We start from the raw sequence: 18,549 nt of genomic DNA, 5'->3' as shown, positions 1-18,549 counted from the left end.
AGTAAAATAAATAATTACAAAACAAATGTTGCAGTGCATAGTCAAGTAAGAGAAATCAAAACAAAATTACATTTACAACAGCATTAGCAACATAAACAGTGCCACATCTAGTGTTCGAAAAGGAGTGAGAAGAAGTATAATTTATTTAATCTCACCCCCTTGTCCCTAAATGATTTATTTATAATCTATAATCTGCAATAATTATCATTTGTATGCATTATTATTAATCGGCTTTACCTGTTGATTGACATATACACATACACACATATATGCACACATACATATTGTTACGGTGTGTGCAGGAAGCAGGACCCAAATGCAGATTAAAGTGTCAAAAATAACTCCTTTATTTCAAGGCTAAACTATTCACTAAGACAGAACAGAACACTCACCGAAGACCACGTCATAACACAAGACGAACCGACAAAGACAGACAGACAAACCAGAACTTAAATACACACAAGACTAATCACAGAAACAAGACACAGGTGAGGAGGGAGGAGAAAACACAGGGACACCAGGTGAACACAATCGGGTAAATTAGACACACCAGGGAAACTAACGACAGGGAACCACAGACAGATCTAAACAAGACAAAACACAACACAGACAGATCTTGACACATACACACATACATAGTGTATAAAACGCTGTTATAACGTTGCATTATTGTAGGCGTTTGATTGCTCTTTCAAGCCTTTCTTTTGATTATTTTCAATCTTACCCTCGTCTAGAAGTAAGGCGCGCTAAAGTGTTGGCCGTCAATAAAATCCCAGTGATGCTTTTTGTTGTTTTGTTCAGCACTCTGAGTGCAATTTACAGGGTTGGGTTGTCTGGGTCGATAGCTGTGTTGATTTGCTTTCAGTCTTCAAGCAGTGCCCCTTTTCTAAAGAGCAAAATTGACATGTTCCCAGCGGCAGTGCCACCACCCCTGTGTTTTAGCTCAGTGTGATACTGAGGCTGGTCAATAGCAGGGACTTGCTTCACTTCCTGCTGCGCTGCTTACAATTACAGGCCTGGAATCAGTAGCGAGGATTCCTCACAAAAAGCAGCTCTCACTCTGCTAGTGTGTGTGCAAGTGGCAGGAGATAGTGTTTGCAATCACAAAATATTTCAGCTAGAGGATTTCTTTCAGGTGTAATATTCATGCTGCAAAATTGCATTTCTTTTGTGGGAAACTGCTGAAAAGCTCCAATTGAAAAGCGAAAGACGCTCGCCTGTGAATCACAAGTGCTGCCAAAGTTGCCCAAATTGTTGTCTGGAATAAACACAGTTATTATATAGAAATGTTATTCATTGGGATAAACCCCTTGAGATGAACCATCTCGTTTTCAAGGGGGTCCCGAAAGTTCTTTGAAGTTATTCAAAGCAGCCATGATCTATGGAGGTGCGCATTGTACCTTAGAGCTTATAGCATTTCTACAACTAAAGGGGATATTTGCCAAACACAGTCGGCAGTCCACTTCCTTTCAATTTACAGTAAAAGGAGAAGTGTGCAGAATTGTAAATATGAGAGGAAGTTGGGCTATTCCCTGTTCTTTAATCGTATAATCCAACATGAATATACAGTATTGAAAGACGGCAGTTAGAGATACAGTATGAGCACGTCTACTCTCACTCAGGGGAACATGTCTAGAGTCTGCTGGAAGTGATCTCTTACATATTGGACAAGTGACCCAGGAAATACCCAGCTTTCAGTGTTAACCCCAGCGTGGACAAAACCAGGGCTCAGCAGCAGTTCAAGCTGAGTTCAGTGGAGTGTTTAACCTGTCTGGAGCGCCCTGCTGCACACTGCACACAACCAAAAACAACACAGAAGATGGCCTTTGTGCTGACTCTGTATTGCATATATTCTATTTGATTTGCATGGCCTCCATTCTGCTGCGGGCCTTTAGAATAAGACTATATGCATGAGCTGAAAACATCCCACTGGATTTCTTATAAAACCTTTCCACATATAGAAGGATTTCCACTGTGTGTGTGTGATATTTTTGGATACAAAACCCTAGCTTGTTAAACGTCATGCATTTATTTGAAGACACGTATTCTGCTCTTTGATCGAGCGCTCGGCTGTTGTTGAAGTGCCAGGAGCAGCCTGAATGTATCTTGTTACACAAGCGGATGAGTAAAGCTCTTTGTTAATCATCTACTTTGGGAGCAGCTCCTTTGGCACATAACCAGATTTATTAAATCAGCAGGAGCAGCATTAAACACTTAGAAAGGCAGGTTCAAAAGGAAGGAATCAGGCTCAAGGGTTAGGATGTGGATTTGTCGATTTCATCAACGCATATTTTCACACTCTCGTCAAGGAAGAAAAGAATGTCTCGCTTTTCTTTTCACATCGGAGAAGCCTTTCCATCTCTGACTGTTGCACACGCCTAATTAGGCTAATTAGATTTTTCTCAGCTGAAACCGGGAGTTTAACAAGACACGATTCTTTGCACTCTGCTCCTTGACGGGTGAGAATGAGACTTTATATTCACTAGGCAGGTAGCACATCACACACTCTTACACACACACATCCCCTAATGGATCAAATTAGCGCTGTGGCACATAAACCCTATTTTCCCATTCTTTCAGCACCTCGCTTGTTCTCTGTCTCTTTTCTCCACCTCGTTCCTCCTGTCAGAGACAATCGCCGGGTAATTAAAATCTACATTGAGACAAAAGTTGCTTTAATATAAGTTCATTATACCGTGCCGGTGTCTGGCTTCACAGGAGATTTTTTTTTAGCAATCCGCTGCCTTGAAACCATGGAAACTGCTGCACAACCTAATGTTCCCGCCTAATCACAGCGAGAGGGACTGCTAAACATTGATTTGGACAATTATGGGGATACATTTGCAACAAAAGCAAACAAGGCATTGGCAATGGTTGGGAAAGGTGACGTGGGGAGGGGGGTGAGTGCGACTTAAGTGCTTACAGGGGAAATGTAAGAGAGAGCAGAGGAGAGGGGGCAGCGTGCATGTCTGGATAGTTTAATGGCTCTAAAATTGCACCTTTTACTCTCGTAAATGTCCCGCTTTTCAATCTGACGGACATCCAGGGGCTCATCCGTGAACTTTTCTTCTGTGCTTATTCAACCCGGTAATTTCACCAAGAGAACATTTCTATTTACAGCAGTTCTGTATAACCTCAATTACATACTGTAGTTTATGTGTTTCTGCTTTTAAAGGGACAGTTCAATCAAATAGTTACCAGGTGAGGTATAGCTGTGTAGATCTTTAATCTGCGGATGTTATATATATATATGGTTTAGGGTACGACTCAATTCCAACTACTGATAACAAGTTGTTTTAATGAAACTGTTCAGTGGCAAATCTGGCTCTTCAAACCTGCTTGTTTTCCCACAACAAAGACTTTAAACCCTACTGTCTCATTTCCAGGTTCTACTGTGACATGTTTACATGCTTTAATGTTCAAAAAGAGCTTTATTTTTCTCATGTGCTGCAACACCTCTTTTCACCCTCTGTCTGAAACCAGAGCCCAGTCTGCTCTGATTGGTCAGCTGGCCGGCTCTGTTGTGATGCATAACAAGCCCTATAGGCTATGCTAGGTAACACTACAGCAAGAAGAAACCTGGGTTGCGGTTCGAATAGTCAAAAAATCAGCTCCTATCGTCTATCCCCATCGTCTATCCCTTGACCTCTGTGTGAAACGTCACGGGGTTAAGGAATAGTGGATAGGAGAATTCAAAAGGACTTAGGAGAAGAGACTGCGGTGCTTTGAGAATCCGACTGCACTTTTACTATCCGACGTGTTTATGATGCACCAGCGGACGTCATGAAAGTTTCCACATACGTTTTAAAATGCTTAATAAGCACCGTAACGTTCATGATATAATTTCTCGGTCATAATCGGTTGTTTCCATGAACGGCCGACTGTTGTGTGACGGCAAATGCTGCGGCCGCAAGGCATTGTGGGGCAGCATTTTCTCCTCTTCTTTCGTCAAGGGAGGTCCAGTGGTTCCTACGCTAAAGGAGGTTATAAAGGAAGTTTGAAACCTCCTTTCCTATCATAGAATTCGAATGGCACTTATCATGGCTGCCGCTGAGGGACCCTGGATTTTATTACAAGTGGGAGGGGTCGTCCGATGGGTTGTGGCCTCAGAGGTCAAAGGTCAAAGAGTGAAAAGGTAGGGGTAGGCTTTACTGTAATAACACCACCTCATTATGGGCTATCATTACCTTTCCAACAGGGTCAGACATTTGCTTTGGCTCGCCTTGCTTCAAAGGGGATCTGCTCGGGTTCTGTTGCGACCCTGGTCAAATTGTGGGGATTCTGGGTAATTATGACTGAGGAGAGCATAGACAAAGATGAATAACAAACACTGAGCTGTGTCTCTGGATGCATGTCAGCTGGCCCTTCAGTTGGTGTACTAAAGTAAAGCATGGAAGAAGTACTCACATGTTAAGCACTATTGCAGTGTTAAAATACTCTCTTTAAAGTAACAATCCTGCAGTATACAGTATTTCTATTGAGTTACTTTCCAACGCTGACTATACTATAGGTTTTGTTTAATCCCAACTCTTCCCATCATGCATCTGCAGAGATGGGAGAATGAATGACAATCCATAGACCGATCAATTACGTTATGCAAATGATTTAATTGCAAATGCATAGCAGTCCCCCCTCACCACTTGACCCTCTGTAACCTGTTTAAAGGTTTCCATACCAGCTTACCGTTTACCGAGCAGGATGGATATGTCTTTAGCATTCAGTGGCGGATGAATAGAGGGTGGGTTAGACAGAGAGGGAGGAGGGTGTGAATGTACAGGGGCAAAGAAGAAAAGAGAGATCAAAATGGCCCCTCTGCCAATCAAAAAACACAATTATCGTTCTCAATCAGCTGGAAAGACACAAAGGGCCGCTCTCATACAATGGATCAGTGGTCTAGACCAGAACAATTACCACATAATTAGTTCATCAGACAATCCCAGATTGATCCAACTTTGATTTGCATGAGGAATGGGGTCGGAGAGAAGCCTGGCTTGTTCATTATACCGAAAACAGCAGAAACAAGGCAAAAATTACAAGACAAATCTCAGATGAAAAATTGAGCTTGTACACGCGTTACTGGAACTTTTGCACTGCCTCGTACTTTTGGTGGAAGATGAAGGATCAGGAAGTGGATGAATTACTTCTATGTCCCTTCAGCCAGCACAGTAAGGAGTGATGAAGCCCCTTCTAACCCAAATGCCCCCATTTAAATCTTCCTCTATAAGTGAAGATATTGGTCATGAAGATGTCTCTTGCGTCATTACGGAGCAGACTCCCTTGATTGCGAGACAGAGGTTGTTATTCACTTGACCGGCCTGGGCCTGATTCTAGGCGCTCTGTACGGTGAAAGGAGTCCCGATCAATGACGAGGAGGAGGTGGAGGAAGGGGAGAATAGTCTGAACTTGTCACGGGGAAAGCTTCACGCTGCGTTTCTTTCAAAAAATCCAGCCTCGATCACTTTCTGGGGGAGAAAAAGGCGGCGTGCTTTCTGCAGACGGTGAATAGGCTGTGATTGCTGCGACACAAAGGGGCGAGGGTGCAGGTAATGACTGTGTGTTTGACAGACACCACCCAGCAGCAGCAGCTACAACACTAGCTGCTCCACCATTTGATTTGGGAGAGCCGTTGCTATGGAGACAGCACCAGTTGATTAGCGCCCTGCTTTTTTTGGGGTGTGGGGGGGGGCGTTTTACATACAGCCTTTCCCTGATTTTTTGGGGGTGTTGTTAGAAGAGGCTTTATTTAACGAAGCGCTGGTGACTCCAAATGGACGTATTGATTTCATTATTAACGTGAATTAGTGCCGAATAAATTAATCAGTGGGTTTGTTTGGTCTTGAGACAGTTCTTGATTAGTCTTGCAAATAATCTCATCATGAACTTTTCTTTTTAAGAGCCCAATCTACCAGAGGTGGGATCAAGACCAAAGGCACGTCCAAAGTCCTTAAAGAGGCCCTATTGTGCTTTTGGGGGGGTTTCCCTTTCCTGTAGTAGTGTGTTATATAGGTTTCTGTGCATGTAAATGGTCTGCAAAGTTTTATTTTAGCATGAAGTCTGCTTGTGATGGACTTCCTAAAGTCCTTGGTTCAATCCGGCCTCTTTTCCTAAAGTCAAGGCTGCATGATACCTTGAGACTATCAATTTCCTCTAATCCCATGCCCGTGTATCCTTATTAAATCAACAATACACCACCTTGTATCTTCTTTTCTCATCTCGCTAAATCCAAACCCTTTCCCAAGGAAGAGTATAAATATATACGGAGTAAAGCATGTAAATAAACTCTCTGGCTCCCGGTCCTCGGGTCGATCACGGGGGCTAAGTCCAGGCTTACCGCCGCTTCATGTAGACTACACCGAGGCTGAGGATGAAAAGGAAAGGGCTATTTCTGTCCAGCCCCCCTTTGTAATTAGGGAGGAATCCATACAACGTAGTTTCTCAACCAAGTCTACAATTCTGCGAAGCCATAATTTACTTAATTGCCCCGAGACGCCTCTTTGATTCAGTCAATATCAAGAAGAGCTTTTCAGGAGGAGAAGTAGGGAATGACAGTCATTTCGAGGCTGTTTGGCTCCCATTCACTGCAGTAAGGAGCACAGCTTTTCTTCGTCTTCTGGTGAGCAATGAATTGATTATAGATTAGAGGTTGTCAGATACATCTGTTGTGCCTTTTTCACTCTGTGACAGAGTCATTTAAAAGTGAGGACTTCAGTAAAAGTACAGTTTAAATCCCATAATAGTAGAAAGAGCTAATATTGATCCCATCTTTCTGTCCGCTTGATGTCCCTCAGCCATTGTGCAGACCTGAGATGCTGAGATGACATTTAAATTCTAAGGATGAATTGGAAATAAAAGTCTGATGGCATTCATGCATTCAGCATGATAACAGAAAATACGAGTTTTAAATTTGAAAGAAAACAGGCTTGAGGGGAAGGTGGATTTCACCCAAACTTGGTCCCCCTCAGGGATTTGTAGGACATATCATCCTTGAGGCTACAAAAGCGGGGTGCCACTTACCTGCTGAAACCCTGCGAGGATTCCTTTCCCCTTACCAGAGAAGGAAAACGCCAGGCCTCACTTGAAAGCCTCTCTCTCTGCAGGGCTGAGATTACAGGAGGTTCCTCTCTGTTCCCACTCATGTAGCAAGCCCGTCAGTGGTCACCGCAGCCATGATGTAACGCTCGGTCTCCAGCCTCTTTGAAGTGGCTTCATAATCCGGCCTTGGACGCAGGGACGAGTTCAAAAAGGCCCACAGAGGGATTTTGAAACAGAGGAAGGAATCCAGCTCTTCCTCAGATCCTTTCCCACCGTGTCAGCGAACAGGTGCAGAAAGAAATGAGAAAAAAACTCCTAGACGACTGAGTGACTCAGACATTTTGGTTTGCTTTCTTCTGGGAGGAAAGGGCAGACAGAAAACAGTTGTTCTAATTCTGACATATTTTGTCTTTGATTCAGAAACCTATAATTAGTGAGCAGCTGGAGTTTAGGTTCATGATGTTTTACCCCAGCGTTCAGTCAGCCTCCATCCATGTATCCCTTCATTTAATAGGAGAAACATTTTGTGATAAAGAAATATGAATACAAACAAGTCTACACACATGTTAAAATGCCCATAATGACAAGCTGAATATTTCAAACAGAACCAAAGTGGTGGAAGGATTGCTAGCATTGCAAACAAAAAAAATGGCATTCTCCTGAAGGCTTTCCTTCTTTCCCCACCATCCTAAAATGCCCCTGGGCTTTCTGTAAGCCACATCATGCTGCTCTCATCATTTCACCTCCCTCTATCATTGCAGGAAATGCTGACAGAACCGGCGGAACCAAAGCAGAGTAATCACAGGACGGCCGGGCCGTAAGCGGACGATCTGCTACTGACCTCAGGGAGACGAGGAGTCACCAGCCAGCGCCAAAAAGTCCAGCCAAGGTCTGGACAAGCTTAACAGGCTTTTGACTGTGGACCGAAAATAGTCTCCAGTTTCCCTTCAAAGCTAGAAAAACATATCCAGTGTGTGCTGCATTTCACTAAAAGGTTAGTGAAATATCAAAACCCAAGAGACATGCTCGTAGAGGATGGAAAATTCTTCAGTGCATGTCTTCATATCACTGTGCACACGTTTCACTGTAATTTAGCCTGACATGTTTGGTATCTTTGGAAACGTCAGGATCTCGACTAGAGCTCAGCGTAACGTAGAACAGGTTTGAAGCTTGGCCTCGTGCCGCTAGCTTGAACGACAGCCCCACGTGTCAATCTGTTTGGGTTGAAGAGTTTAGGCCACAGACGAGCTTGGCAGTTCTTCTCTGCTGGAAACAAAGCCTTTATAAGAATTGTAAGTCCTGGCTAAAGCTGCAGTTCATGCTGAAGACAGTGATTGTATATGTGATGAAGAACGGGCTTGTGCTCCGGTATTGTCTCAACCACAAAAAACTTGACTATTTTTTTAAAGAAGCAGTGTCCTTTTATGATGCAGCCCATAAAGGCACATCACCTATGGAAATACTCAACGTCTCACTTGGTTTAGAATACGATTTTTTATTTCAGGTTCACTGCAAAAACTGCAGATCTAACCAAGTGTAATAATCTTACATTTAGATTCTAAATCTAGTTTGTCTTGATTTGAGTTTAAATAGCTTATCTAGTGCTTTCTATGGAAGATTTTTTGACTTAATTCAAGTAAATGTTACTTGCCTTGTCTTGATAAGAAACTTTGTCTTTATTTTAGTTATTTTTAACTAGAAACAAGGGACCTGTCTATAAAACATCCAATTCAAGGCTAAAAAGCCTTATTTTAAGCACTAGTATGGCAAGAAGAAAACAAATGAATTTCAAGCATCAGCTCTGTGGTTAACATAAGTTATTTCCCCAGCTGGTAAAGACACAATTCAAACAAGAATTAACATCTCTTTTAATGATAATCACAAAATGAACTGATAATCATCATAACACACTCTCCTAAAGGATATGGACCAGAATAACTGATATGCATGACATTGACTCTTGAGGTAGGTGTGCAATCTCTACTCTGTTACTGCCCTGGAACTGGTAACAAGGTGGGGGTCCCTGAGCAGTGAGGACACTGTTGGGAGGGGCTGCCAGCTACTCCGTACCCCCTCCCTCTTCATTACATTACATTACATTTAGCTGACGCTTTTATCCAAAGCGACTTACAATAAGTACATTCGACCAGGAAGACACAACCTTGAAGAAAACAGAATCATATAAGTACATCAGGTTTCATAGAGCCAAACATTTCAAGTGCTACTCAACTGGCTTTAGGTAAGCCAGTCCTTTATTAGTATAAAAGTGCTTCGTTAATAGTTCTAACGCTCGAAGTGCTTCCTTCAAGCAACGTCTCTTTCCCCTGTTATCTGGTCTCTTATTATCTATAAGCAATACTGGACAAAGAACAATATCTTAATTTCTGAGATTGTGGTGCATTTATCACACCACACTTGTTCAAACAATCCATGCCACATTACACATGAACAGCTTAACACACAAGTATGGCTGAGCGATATGGATAACAACAACAAATATCACAATATCTTTGACTTGAATTTTCACACACTTCATCAGATGTGGACGACTATAACGATTGCTCTCAGAGGTGTGTGCGAATTTGGCGCTTGCTGCATTATTTAATTATGCGAAGACCCGCCCCTACTCTGCTTCTCATTGGCCCTGAAAGAAGAAAAACCTGGAATGTGCATCCATGTGGTGTTTGCATCTCTCATAGAGTCGGAAAATTAGTGACTTTATTTACCATGTGTTTGTCAGAAGCTGGATCAATGACAATATCCACTAAAAGATGTAAACAACGAATGCCAGTACTATATTATTTACATCGAGAGATCCTCCTCAGTCCTCAGTGTTTACAAGTGGATGGCTGTTTGTGTCCAAATGATGGCAAACGGGGAATTTCCTATTTCACGAGGATCACCTGAACGCACCACAAGCCAAGCGCCAGCGGAATGTAACACGTTGTTCACTTCACCTTCACCTTCACCTTTTCAATTTATTAAGTATTAGTACATTCATTGGTTAACTGTTAGCTGAATTAGCTAAGATAGCTAGCTAACTACGAAGCACGTGTTGCTAGCTAACCTTAACCTCACTAATGGGGTATGTAAAAATTAAGCTAGCTAACGTTAACTACTCTCAGATAAATAAACTGTCTGTAAGGAACACAAAATTAGCCGACGTTAATATCATAAGTTTTCTTTTGGTATTCAGTAATTGTATCTGTTGAAAGCTAGCAGTTAGTTAAAAACGCAAAGGGTGGCGGTAGACTAGCTAACGTCGACCTAGCTAGTTCATAGTGAATCACAGCAATTTTACAATTTAGTGTCTGATGCCTTTTTTAATGTGATTTTTTTTGGGGTTGACTTTTAAAATGACAGTGGCCGTCTTTTCCTGTAAATTACAGAATGCTTCTTCATGGTGAGATGGATAGATTTGATGACACAACTGTGTCACTCTTAAAAGGTAAATCTCTTGTTAATTATTTAGACATCTAACATCTGTTTGCTGTTTTCTCTGTATCAAAGTTCTATTGATTTTTACACTCAGGTTTTGGACGAGATGGGCCGAATTCTAGAGTCAGGCACCAAGAACTTCACTGACCAGATCAAAGCCAGATGGGAAAGCTTTTGCGAAAATGCGCTGTTCTTTGGAGTGTGGAACAAGTCGTTGAAGCCACCAATGGGTCTGGATAAATCAGTGATTCCCACAGCATGTTTATACTTTGGGGGGCCCCCAAAGTATAATGGCTCCCCCCAAAGTATAATTTGTGTGTTTTTTGTTTTTTTTTACTCAGTGAGCACTCATTTGCATTTGCATTGGTGGCAATGAGTGCTCAGTGAGTAAAAAAAACTTAAAAAACCATAAATTATACTTTGGGGGGAGCCACCCATAAATTATACTTTGGGGGGGCCATTATACTGGTAAACAGCCTCTATGGGCGCGAGTCCAGACCCACTTTTGGAATCAAATGATGACGTCAGTGCGATTATCTCCTTTATCAACTCCTAAGCATCCCCGGGACAACATCACTAGCCCCGCCCCTAAAAAGGTGTGAACTTGAGCCAATCAAGGACTACTACTACTAGGTCGTCCTTAGACGAGTTTGCCAACGGGTTCGCCAATCCTCACGGTCCTCCATACACCCCGGCCAGCTCTGTGGAGCTTTCCACCCCCACATCCTTCCTCAGCACCTCCACGTATGTTGGCGTGGGGCGCCCTCTTGGTCGGTGCCCGTGTGTTGGCTCCCAGAGTACTAACTTGCCAGCTGGAAGTTCCTGGTGTCGATGGCAGTGACCTGCAAATTTCAGTTTCCTGGATGCCACCTTGTCACTCAGCCTGGGTAGCCCACCAGGACTAGCCCCGCTCCTACATTTTTGAGAGATTTCTGAGGAGATCTTTTTTCACGCACCGACCCCCCACCCCACCCCGAGTCGTTCCCCCAAAGTATATTTCATTTCTGCGGGAATCACTGTAAATGTAAGCATAATGTATAGATAACACTGATGTTTTATAGGTTGGGGGTGACCATTTCATGGCCGCATGGGATGTGATTGTATTAGCTTATTTTCATTATTTTGATAGGACAGGATCTCCTTTTTGATGACTGAATTATGGCAAAATGGTAGTTATAAGGTAGTAGTGGTCACTAGAGGGTCTAAACACTACTACCTTATGTCATGCATACAGGTGACCCTTATTGTTTTGCTTTCCCTTGTGCAACTGACAAGTGCTTTTTATATCCCCTGCAGTGAAAGTGTCAGGGATATTATAAATTCACCCCGACCGCTGCCCCCCCACTATCCAGCCAAACTTTCAGTTTGCTGATCCAATAACTGCAATCGTTTTTATTTCACTCTTTCATTTCGCTGTGCACATTCAATATCCCTAGGAGAACCGTTTGATTTTGGTGATCCCACGCTCTCTGTCTTAGCGCAACATTCAGGCCAATTTTGGAAAAAAAAGTAGCACCAGTTTATGTACAATTTCCCAAGGTGACATTAAGATTCATGAAGATACTGTCGTTCACCAACAGTATAGTTTTTCCATGATTATCTTATACTCCCTTGGGCTCTGCACAGAACTATTTTTTGGCTTTTGTGCTTACTTTTCAGTTACACAACACTTAATGTCAAAGTCAAATTGCCTAACAAAAACAAGCACAATGCATTTGATCATGTATCCATGTTGTTTTTCAGCTAGATAAGCGATTGCTTTCATGAAGGCACTTCCCTCAATGTTTCCTTCCCCAACTGCCCCACCCAAAAAGCTTGGGTCAGCAAGTGAGGCACTGTTCCCTGTTCTTGAGGTGAGTCTGAGTCAGTATCAGTTAAACTGAAATAAAACTTGATATGCCCTGAGGTTTAATTTGTTTCTACTTTTTGTCTCTACTTTGTTGCTCTCAGCCATCCGAGGACCCCAATACGTTTCTCCAGAAACGGCCCATCACCAGTCCAGTCATCCTAGACTCTACTCACCTCCTCCTGGCTGTTGGCAAAATCCCACTGATGACCCTACCTAGGGAAATGATGCACGAGGCTCCACTCATCCTGATGGGGTGTTTTAACACCTTCCACCTCACCTACCCCAAATGTGTTGCTACTCTCCTATCCGTCATCCAGACTGAGGTACTGAAGGACAGTATTCACGAGCGTGACCTTACTCATTCATACAAAAAAGCAATAGCTGAATGGGCAGAATTCACAAAAAAGTAGAGAACTTGAATTCTGTGTCCAGTTTGTCAGTTCTATGAGGATGTATATATGTTGAAGAGCTTTGTTCATTTAATAAATGATCCTGTTTGTTATGGACTGACTTAATAAAAACGTGTTTTTTGAAAGAATTGTCATGTTTACTTATTTTAAGAGCATGTGTTCTAATTTATCTCCCTAAAAACAAGAATTACATTACATGTAACTTGTTATCACTTTTATCCAAAGCGACTTACATACTCAATACTGTGGTGTCTTCAGGGACACAACGACATGCTGACTGCAGTGGGGTTTGAACCTATGCTCCCCTGATCCCAACGCACTATCCACTGTGCCACACGTCTCCCTAAATCTCATTTTAAGTAATTTGATGCTAAAAGTACCCTAGTTTTGAGTGATAATATCAATCAATCAATGTTTATTTATATAGCCCAATATCACAAATGTTACATTTGTCTCAGTGGACTTCACAGTTTGTACAAAATATCAGTATGACAATACGACACCCTCTGTCCTTAGACCCTCTGTCCTTAGACCCTCTGTCCTTAGACCCTCACATCGTACAAGGAAAAACTTCCGAAGAAAACCCACAGTTTAAAGGGAACATGGGAGAAACCTCAGGGAGAGCAACAGAGGAGGGATCCCTCTCCCAGGACGGACAGACGTGCAATAGATGCCGTGTGTAAATTGAAAAGATAATACATTTGCAACATAGGTAGTCCAAATGTTTGGAAATGCATGTGTGTATAATAGGAAGATGAATCCACGAGGATATCCATCCAGGACCTATGATCCAGGACCACAGCCACGACTCAAGATCCAGGGCTCGCGATCCAGGACAGAGGAGCGCAGGATCATCCATGACTCCGGATCCCGGCGTATACAGACACCAAAAAGAAAGACATTTGGGGAAGCTGGGTTAATCGCTAATAATAGGCTTCTTTTGCATTAAATAGGCTTAACTAGATTGCTTGAAATTAGTCTTTTTAATCTTATTTTAAGATTGTATGTGCCATAATGATAGTCGGACAGCCTGACTTGTTTTAAGACATCTTATCAAGTGAAATGTGCTTACTGCACTGGCAGCCAAATGTGCTTGTTTTAAGTGCAAGCATGCTTATATCTAACGTTTGGCCTTAAATTTGACAGGGCGTTTTTGCAGTGTTTTTAGACTCAATTGTTGGTTTCAAGTCTTCTTCAACAAAGCATGACCATTTAGAGTAAATGAGACGATAAAGTTACATTTTTACAGTCTATAATAAATAGCAGACACTGGAGTGAAATGCTTAAACAGGGCAGAAGCTGAGCCTTGGGGGGAGTTGTGACATAACGTTTCTGATTCTGCTTTCACTGGCTGCTGTTCGCATCACGTTGCATATTCAGCTCGCCCTGAGCAAGCTGCCCTTCAGCTGAGGTCTGATCCCTGAGAGTTGCTCTAATGGTTACCCATCGCACACTGACCACCTGCACCGCTGGAGCATGTACTGAGCTTTTATTCATTTGATACAGTATACATGTCCTCCTCTCCACAGCCACTCTGTGCCTCTCTTCACTGGCCTGTCACATTGCCTGTTGGAGGGAAAAAGATGGTGGAGTTTTTTCTCTTTAAACCAAGAACCAAAAAAGAACCCACAGGTTGTCTAAGTGACAGGTGTCCAGGGCTGAGTGTGTGCGCGTGTGTGTGTCCGGTCAGACGACAGATCCTGCTAATCCTGTCCGTCCCAGAGGACATGCAGTGTGACTGGGTAATTGGCCACTGACTGAGCAAGACCACTCTGGAGGCACTGCTTATTGAACCACTGTCAGGGAGAGGAGGCATAACAAGACTGGAGAGGAATGAAGGTAACACGGAGAGGACAACATCAGGAGAAAGAAACGGAGAGCAAAAAGAAGGGATACAGATTAAAATAAGTGATGGAGGGATGGACGAGGTAACATTTAGAGTCAGGGGATTTTGACCCTGAAGCCACCGCCTTCTGTTCTCTCAGCTGAAATGTGACACTTTCATGATTACACTGGACCTCCTTTTTTTTGGGTGGCCAGCTTAATCTTAAAAGAATGGCGAGGGGGAGAAGCAGGAGATCGGGGTGAGCATGGTAATGGAAGTCTAGGTTAATACTTCCTTCCTCTAGCTGGCCACCTAACAAATTGCCTTGTAAAAGCAAAAGCGATGGATAAATAAAGAATGGAATAAAAAAAAGTATATCCCTCCAGCAAATTGGCTGTCATTGGATTATCCCCTATAAAGCAGGATTTGTGTGTGCGCGTGGGTAGACTTTGGGGTATATGTGTGACCACTTTGTTGCATCACATAGATGTCTTGCGTGTGTGTTGTGTGTGTGTGTTAAAAATGGCTGGTAGTATCAGGCCCAAGCAGAAAGGGGTAGTAGGCGAGAGAGGATTGGATGAGCGATCATTGCTTCATCGGCTCCATTAAACACACCAATGGCCTGTAAATCAGCCTGTCACAGAAACACTCATCCTAAACACACACACACACACACACACACACACACACACACACACACACACGTCCACAAGGCACTGTGACAGGTGACACCAATATGTTAGTCAGTGAGTTGACAAAGTTATATGATTATGTTTTATGCTAGCAAGTTTACGATAGTATTTACCATACATTTTTGTAGAAGTAATATTGTTGATGGTCTTTTGTCAAATGATACGTTAGTTAAAAAGTCAAGTGGGTAGTAAGACTCCAGTTAGCATGTATTTGTAGTCTTGTTTGTGGCTTCCTGAGATATGTTAATCCAATATTCACTCTCCTTTTTTCACACATCATCATAAGATCCATTGTTCATATCAAATGTTGGTAAATGCAGCTTTAAATGTAAGTAAATAGAAGAACAATTGGGTTAAGCACTTTAAGTTTTGGTTGCTGTAACAAATCAGTTTTTAGACTCTTAAGCATGATGATAACAGGTGATAGTGTACCAGCAGTAAGGTCCCTCCACAAATATGTTTTTTATCAGAAGTCAGAGTTCAGAGACAGCCAGTGTCCTTCATGATTACTTCAGCAGTTCGGTTATAAGACCAGCTGCCCTCCAGGTGATCTTGGACTGTTGGGGCAAAGGGCCGAATCAGCAGCTTTTCTGTTATCTGATATCCTCTCTAATTCCCGCAGTCACGCCCTGAGAGAGAGCACAACTCAAGGAACTCAAAGACCTGTCATGTTTGAGAAAGTTTAAGAGAGAAAAAAAAAGGTTTGGAGGAAACGATAAGAGATGGATGGAGAGAAAAGATGAGTGTGAAAGGTCGTGGAGTCGAGTGGTAGCAGGAGGAACAGAGGCGAAAAATCTATAAGTGCTTGAGAGTCAACAGCGCGTGGGTGGTCAATGGCATGATTCAAGCTCATTAGCACAGCGTTTGACCTTTTACCCGACTATCGCTCTTTCTCTCAGTTTTTAGCCTGGGTGCTCGAACTTTCGTCAGATAATGAGCTATGCAGAAGTTGTTCAGTTGAGCGAAATCATCTGTTAATTAAAGTTGTTTTTGACACATTCGTCTGCAGCATAGAAACAAAACTGTTAAGCCATTAAAGTGAATCAGGCAAAATTGAAGCTCACTCATTACTCGGGTTTACTCAGTATCGCTCGAGGCAGGAAATGAACTTTGTTTTCCTGCAACTCCTCTTCAATATCCTTTGGAAGAAACGCAATATATTATGGCAAACAACAAAATATCCCAGTTAGTTTTCCCATCCTTCCTTACAGTCATTTAAAATGAAATTATAATGACTGATGGTAACCAATCAATGGTGGTAATTTCGGCAAATGATGCAGCACTGTCTCGAACTGTAGTAAAGTATTGATTCAGCTGCAGCAAGCCATTCGTCTTCCATTCAAAACAATCTCTTGTAATTACCTTAAACTGCTTTTTAGAACCATGGCAGGAGAATTAGCCGGAGCTACTGTGTGCAATAACTTACATGTCATTAGAATAAAACATTAATGTATGCACTCATCTTGAGTTCCTGGAGGTTTTGAATAAAAATGCGGTAATGTATGCACTCATTTTCATTTCCCTGGGGTTCTTCTTGATCACAGCAATCATAAAGTTCATATTGTACATTTGGGCTGCAGTGTGCAGTTCAACCCGTGAACTCAAACCTCAGCAGGAATCTGCCCCAAACACCTCCAAATATAATTTATACTTGTCATGTTAGCATTGTAGGACTGTGCATTTAAGTTTGTAGCTCTGTTTTAAAAGAGTACAGGCCTGTGCATGCAGGTAATCTATATATCCATCAGCTTTTACACGACTAAATCCATGCAAATCTAATGACACATTCTCAGCTACACTTTGTGTGTAGTGCCAATTAGCATGCTTAAATGAGACCTGGCAATTCAGGTGTTAGCATTAAGCTACAGCCTCAGGGAAATCTATATAAACATTGTAATGGATGGGATTGGAAACTTAATAATAGAACATGAAGCTATAGTGTCAGAAGATTATTAAAGCCAGGCATAAGGGCGGGGGGGGGAATGAGAAGATCAAGATATATTTGTATTTAGCAAAAACAAGCATGATTTGCCTCGTTCTTTAAAATGTTAGTTTTAGAAGCTTTAAAGTGGCAGCCATATTCCTAAAGATGTCCATCCCTGTCTTGCAGCAGTACGGTCCCCACCGCTGCTAGTTGTTGCTTCCAAGCATCGATCCCTGTGTCTTACATCCTCTGTCTAACATGTGAATTACGCTTTCGGCTGGATTTTTTTTTCTTTGATAAGGAAATAACAGCCTCTCTGATGACCGTGGAGGACGCCCCCGGCCAGTTGGAGGTAGCAGGCGAGATCTTTTGACAAGGTTAACAGATGATCAGTAAAGAGAGGCTCCCCGTGGCCCCTTCCCTCCGCTCCTTCCTTCCTACCCCCTTAGTATCAATCAATACCTGTTAACAAAAGCTCTGCGGGGCTCCTTTCCACTCTCTGCACTCTTATTCATATTTCAGGATGTTATTAGAGCGTGTCGTGAAATGTCAAGATCTTTACAAGGTAAATATCTCTCCGAATGTCACAGGGAGAAACTACTTTTCTTCTCTCACTGTCAGAGCGGCGAGCTGCAGACATTAGAATTATTTTCTGCTGTGTTGTCAATGATCATATTGGCGTGGGTGTTTGCATTTGAATGGCAGCTAGTTTAAATGCTAAAGTAACCTTTAAGATAAACATATCAGAGTGGTTGGACAGTGGGGTATAGGGAGTGTCAAATGTCTGAGCCACTACAATAGCCCGAGGACAACTTCTTCCTTTTTGAGCTCAGCTGCCACAGTGGCGGAAAAATAAACCGCCAATCAGATGAAGCACTGCCTCGCACATCTCATCTCCGCGGCCGGTAAATCAAGTGCATGACAAGTCGTGTCAAGGAAAAAAAGGCATTTCAAGAACATGAGGTGGACTCAGCTGCACGAGGGCCTGTTGATCAGAGCCTCTCCTCCTCTGTTTTACACATCAGCAGTGGCAGCCCCACCCAGGACATGAATCGTGCATTTCTACCAGGGATCATGTCTATTTTTGAGTTGTTTGTTGCCTCCGCACTGAACATCTGTGTGACGCTCCCCCAGCGATGGCTGATCAGCGAAGCAGAGAAGAAAAAGAAGGAAAGGAGAGGCATGGTGCCGTTTCAGGTGATGGTAGTCAACCTCTGGGATTGTGGGTAATGAGGCTCTCATGGGAAAGCATCGCCAGCTTGGTGATGTCACAGTGGCAGGATGAACAAGCACAATGAGAGATTCATTTGACAGGAAGCTCATAAATGTTACCTATTTTGTTGGTGACAGTGTGAGCTGCAGCATCTCCTGACTGACCT

The 18,549-nt window shown here is 42.7% G+C and overlaps 1 long non-coding RNA gene across 4 annotated transcripts; it reads left to right on the top strand.

Moving 5' to 3' along the window:
* The first annotated feature begins 2,190 nt into the window (after window positions 1–2,190).
* Window positions 2,191–12,854, top strand: LOC117546924. Of its 4 annotated transcripts, XR_004569098.1 has the most exons (7): window positions 2,248–2,459; window positions 2,581–2,642; window positions 7,794–8,026; window positions 10,422–10,480; window positions 10,565–10,700; window positions 12,214–12,323; window positions 12,421–12,854. It is a non-coding gene; the product is annotated as an uncharacterized LOC117546924 (long non-coding RNA). The 4 variants fall into 4 exon arrangements; XR_004569096.1 differs by lacking the exon at window positions 2,581–2,642 and having other exon boundaries at window positions 2,191–2,459; XR_004569097.1 differs by lacking the exons at window positions 2,248–2,459; window positions 2,581–2,642 and adding an exon at window positions 6,346–6,613.
* Window positions 12,855–18,549: the final 5,695 nt, after the last annotated feature.

Source organism: Gymnodraco acuticeps, unplaced genomic scaffold, assembly GCF_902827175.1.
Source record: "Gymnodraco acuticeps unplaced genomic scaffold, fGymAcu1.1, whole genome shotgun sequence".
Lineage (NCBI taxonomy): Eukaryota > Metazoa > Chordata > Actinopteri > Perciformes > Bathydraconidae > Gymnodraco > Gymnodraco acuticeps.
Note: the sequence above shows the minus strand (reverse complement) of the source record. Positions and strands in the feature narration are given on the sequence as shown.